Here is a 6,201-nt window from a genome sequence, read left to right as displayed (position 1 = left end):
GCTTTGTAGTGGGTTCGATCTTACGGTGCTTGATCCCAGTGACAGAAAGGGAACCGACACATATGTATCATTGCTACTAAGGATAAAACGATGGGATCTATCTCTACATAGATAGATCTTGTCTACATCATGTCATCATTCTTATTGCATTAGTCCATTTCTCCATGAACTTAATACACTAGATGCATGCTGGATAGCGGTCGATGTGTGGAGTAATAGTAGTAGATGCAGGCAGGAGTCGGTCTACTAATCTTGGACGTGATGCCTATGTAATGATCATTGCCTGGATATCGTCATGATTATTTGAAGTTCTATCAATTGCCCAACAGTGATTTGTTTACCCACCGTTTGCTATTTTTCTCAAGAGAAGCCACTAGTGAAACCTACACCCCCCGGGTCTCTTTCTCACATTATTTGCCTTTGCGATCTATTTTATTTTCCTTTTATTTTTAGATCTACTAAACCAAAAATACAAAAATACGTTGCTGCAATTTAATTTATTTGGCGTTTGATCGATCAATATTACAACTATCTCATGTCCGTTTGCCAATTTCTGGCGCCGTTACTTGAAAGGGATTGACAACCCCTTTTACACGTCGGGTTGCAAGTATTTGTTATTTGTGTGCAGGTGTGCTACCTCTTGAGCACTGCGTTGGTTTTCCCTTGAAGAGGAAAGGGTGATGCAGGAAAGTAGCGTAAGTATTTCCCTCAGTTTTTGAGAACCAAGGTATCAATCCAGTAGGAGGCCACACGCAAGTCCCTTGTACCTACACAAACAAATAAGAACCTCGCAACCAACGCAATAAAGGGGTTGTCAATCCCTTCACGGTCACTTACAAGAGTGAGATCTGATAGGTATGATAAGATAATATTTTTGGTATTTTTATGATAAAGATAAAAAGTAAAGATTGCAAAAATAAACGGTGCAAGGAATAACTTGGTAACGAGAGATTAATATGATGGAGAATAGACCCGAGGGCCATAGGTTTCACTAGTGGCTTCTCTCAAGAGCATAAGTGTTATAGTGGATGAACAAATTACTGTCAAGCAATTGATAGAATTGAGCATAGTTATGAGAATATCTAGGTATGATCATGAATATAGGCATCACGTCCGTGACAAGTAGACCGACTCCTGCCTGCATCTACTACTATTACTCCACACATCGACCGCTATCCAGCATGCATCTAGAGTATTAAGTTCATAAGAATAGAGTAACGCATTAGGAAAGATGACATGATGTAGAGGGATAAACTCATGCAATATGATATAAACCCCATCTTTTTATCCTCGATGGCAATAATACAATACGCGTCATTTCCCTTTCTGTCACTGGGATCGAGCACCGCAAGATTGAACCGTAAGCTAAGCACTTCTCCCATTGCAAGAAAGATCAATCTAGTAGACCAAACCAAACCGATAATTCGAAGAGACTTGCAAAGATAACCAATCATACATAAAAGAATTCAGAGAAGATTCAAATATTGTTCATAGATAAACTTGATCATATACCCACAATTCATCGGATCTCGACAAACACACCGCAAAAGAAGATTACATTGAATTAGTTTTTGAGGGTAGAGTATTCAACCCAAATTTATTGATTCGACACAAGGGGAGCCAAAGAATATTCTCAAGTATTAGCAGCTGAGTTGTCAATTCAACCACACCTACAAACTTAATATCTGCAGCAAAGTATTTAGTAGCAAAGTAATACGATAGTAGTGGTAACGATAGCAAAAGGTAATGGTAACAAAAGTAATGTTTTTGGTATTTTGTAGTGATTGTAACAGTAGCAACGGAAAAGTAAATAAGCGAAGAACAATATATGAAAAGCTCGTAGGCAATGGATTGGTGATAGAGAATTATGCCGGATGTGGTTTATCATGTAACAATCATAACCTAGGGTGACACAGAACTAGCTCCAATTCATCAATGTAATGTAGGCATGTATTCCGAATATAGTCATACGTGCTTATGGAAAAGAACTTGCATGACATCTTTTGTCCTACCCTCCCGTGGAAGCGGGGTCCTAGTAGAAACTAAGGGATATTAAGGCCTCCTTTTAATAGAGTACCGGACCAAAGCATTAACACATAGTAAATACATGAACTCCTCAAACTACGATCATCACCGGGAGTGGTCCTGATTATTGTCACTTCGGGGTTGCCGGATCATAAGACATAGAAGGTGAATATAGACTTGCAAGATAGGATCTAGAACTCTCATATATTGATGAAAACATAATAGGTTCAGATCTGAAATCATGGCACTCGGGCCCTAGTGACAAGCATTAAGCATAGCAAAGTCATAGCAACATCAATCTCAGAACATAGTGGATACTAGGGATCAAACCCTAACAAAACTAACTCGATTACATGATAAATCTCATCCAACCCATCACTGTCCAGCAAGCCTATGATGGAATTACTCATGCACGGCGGTGCGCATCATGAAATTGGTGATGGAGGAAGGTTGATGATGACGATGGCGACGGATTCCCCTCTACGGAGCCCCGAACGGACTCCAGATCAGCCCTCTCGAAAGGATTTAGGGCTTGGCGACGGCTCCGTATCGTAAAACACGCTGAATCCTTCCTCTCTATTTTTTCTCCCCAAAATCAAATATATAGAGTTGGAGTTGAGATCGGAGGAGATCCAGGGGGCCCACGAGGTAGGGGGCGCGCCCAGGGGGGCAGGTGCACCCCCACCCTCGTGGCTAGGGTGTGGGCCCCCTGGTCTTCATCTTTTGCAAGGATTTTTTATTATTTCCAAAAAGACGTTCCGTGAAGTTTCAGGTCATTCCGAGAACTTTTGTTTCTGCACATAAATAACACCATGGCAATTCTGCTGAAAACAGCGTCAGTCCGGGTTAGTTCCATTCAAATCATGCAAGTTAGAGTCCAAAACAAGGGCAAAAGTGTTTGGAAAAGTAGATACGACGGAGACGTATCATGCCCCCTCCGGTGGAGCATTGGAAAAGGCCCCAAGATGGGATCTCATAGGTACAGAAGGTTGCGGCGGTGGAATTAGGTTTTCGTGGTGCTCTTGGATGGTTTCGAGGTACGTAGGTATATATATAGGTGGAAGAAGTAGGTCGGTGGAGCCACGAGGGTCCCACGAGGGTGGAGGGCACGCCCCTGCCTCGTAGCCTCCTCGTTGATTGCTTGACGTCCACTCCAAGTCCTCTGGATCACGTTTCTTCAGAAAATCACGTTCCCGAAGGTTTCATTTTGTTTGGACTCCGTTTGATATTCCTTTTCTGTGAAACACTGAAATAGGCAAAAAAACAGCAATTTGGGCTGGGCCTCCGGTTAATAGGTTAGTCCAAAAAATAATATAAAAGTGTATAATAAAGCCCATTAGCATCCAAAACAAATAATATAATAGCATGGAACAATCAAAAATTATAGATACTTGGAGACGTATCAAGCATCCCCAAGCTTAATTCCTGCTTGTCCTCGAGTAGGTAAATGATAAAAACAAAAATTTTGATGTGGAATGCTACTTAGCATATTCTTCAATGTATTTCTCTTTATTGTGGCATGAATGTTCAGATCCGAAAGATTCAAGATAAAAGTTTAATATTGACATAAAAATAATAATACTTCAAGCATACTAACAAAGCAATCATGTCTTCTCAAAATAACATGACCAAAGAAAGTTATCCCTACAAAATCATATAGTCTGGCTATGCTCTATCTTCATCACACAAAGTATTTAAATCATGCACAACCCCGATGACAAGCCAAGCAATTGTTTCATACTTTTCATGTTCTCAAACTTTTTCGATCTTCATGCATTATATGAGCGTGAGCCATGGACATAGCACTATAGGTGGAATAGAATGGTGGTTGTGGAGAAGTCAAAAAGGAGAAGATAGTCTCACATCAACTAGGCGTATCAATGGGCTATGGAGATGCCCATCAATAGATATCAATGTGAGTGAGTAGGGATTGCCATGCAACGGATGCACTAGAGCTATAAGTGTATGAAAGCTCAACAAAAGAAACTAAGTGGGTGTGCATCCAACTTGCTTGCTCACGAAGACCTAGCGCATTTTGAGGAATCCCATCATTCGAATATACAAGCCAAGTTCTACAATGTAAAATTCCCACTAGTATGTGAAAGTGACAACATAGGAGACTCTCTATCATGAAGATCATGGTGCTACTTTGAAGCACAAGTGTGGAAAAAGGGTAGTAACATTGTCCCTTCTCTCTTTTTCTCTCATTTTTCATTTTTTTCCTTTTTTTATTTGGGCCTTTTCTCTTTTTTGATCTATTTTTTTCTTTTTTTCTTTTTAGTCCGGAGTCTCATCCCGACTTGTGGGGGAATCATTGTCTCCATCATCCTTTCCTCACTTGGGACAATGCTCTAATAATGATGATCATCACACTTTTATTACTTACAACTCAATACTTAGAACAAAATGTGACTCTATGTGAATGCCTCCGGCAGTGTACCGGGATTTGCAGTGACTCATGAGTGACATGCATGAAACAATTATGAATAGTGGCTTTGCCACAAATACGATATCAACTACATGATCATGCAAAGCAATATGACAATGATGAAGCGTGTCATAATAAACGGAACGGTGGTAAGTTGCATGGCAATATATCACGGAATGGCTATGGAAAGTCCATAATAGGTAGGTATGGTGGCTGTTTTGAGGAAGTATATGTTGGGTTTAAGGTACCGGCGAAAGTTGCGCGATACTAGAGAGGCTAGCAACGGTGGAAGGGTGAGAGTGCGTATAATCCATGGACTCAACATTAGTCATAAAGAACTCACATACTTATTGCAAAAATCTATTAGTTATCAAAACGAAGTACTAAGCGTATGCTCCTAGGGGCATAGATTGGTAGGAAAAGACCAACGCTCGTCCCCGACCGCCACACATAAGGAAGACAATCAATAAATAAATCATGCTCCGACCTCATCACATAACGGTTCATGCTACCTCTTGAGCACTGCGTTCGTTTTCCCTTGAAGAGGAAAGGGTGATGCAATAAAGCAGCGTAAGTATTTCCCTCAGTTTTTGAGAACCAAGGTATCAATCCAGTAGGAGGCCACGCACGAGTCCCTCGCACCTACACAAACAAATAAAATCCTCGCAACCAACACAATAAAGGGGTTGTCAATCCCTTCACGGTCACTTACGAAAGTGAGATCTGATAGATATGATAAGATAATATTTTTCGTATTTTTATGATAAAGAAGCAAAGTAAAGAAAGCAAAATAAACAGCAAAAGAAATAGCTTTGTTGACGGGAGATTAATATGATATTAAATAGACCCGGGGGCCATAGGTTTCACTAGTGGCTTCTCTCGAGAGCAAAAGTATTACGGTGGGTAAACAAATTACTGTTGAACAATTGACAGAATTGAGCATAGTTATGAGAATATCTAGGTATGATCATGTATATAGGCATCACGTCCGCGACAAGTAGACCGACTCCTGCCTGCATCTACTACTATTACTCCACACATCGACCGCTATCCAGCATGCATCTAGAGTATTAAGTTCAAAAGAACAGAGTAACGCTTTAAGTAAGATGACATGATGTAGAGGGATAAACTCATGCAATATGATATAAACCCCATCTTGTTATCCTCGGTGGCAACAATACAATATGTGCCTTGCTGCCCCTACTGTCACTGGGAAAGGACACCGCAAGACTGAACCCAAAGCTAAGCACTTCTCCCGTTGCAAGAAAGATCAATCTAGTAGGCCAAACCAAGCTGATAATTCGAAGAGACTTGCAAAGATAAACCAATCATACATAAAAGAATTCAGAGAAGATTCAAATATTGTTCATAGATAGACTTGATCATAAACCCACAATTCATCGGATCACGACAAACACACCGCAAAAGAAGATTACATCGAATAGATCTCCACGAGAGAGGGGGAGAACATTGTATTGAGATCCAAAAAGAGAGAAGAAGCCATCTAGCTAATAACTATGGACCCGAAGGTCTGAGGTAAACTACTCACACATCATCGGAGAGGCTATGGTGTTAATGTAGAAGCCCTCCGTGATCGATGCCCCCTCCGGCGGAGCTCCGGAAAAGGCTCCAAGATGGGATCTCACGGTTACAGAAGGTTGCGGCGGTGGAATTAGGTTTTTGGCTCCGTATCTGGTAGTTTGGGGGTACGTAGGTATATATAGGATGAATAAGTACGTCGGTGGAGC

This window comes from Triticum dicoccoides, chromosome 5A (assembly GCF_002162155.2).
Source record: "Triticum dicoccoides isolate Atlit2015 ecotype Zavitan chromosome 5A, WEW_v2.0, whole genome shotgun sequence".
Classification (NCBI taxonomy): Eukaryota; Viridiplantae; Streptophyta; class Magnoliopsida; order Poales; family Poaceae; genus Triticum; species Triticum dicoccoides.
This window is presented reverse-complemented; position numbering follows the sequence as displayed.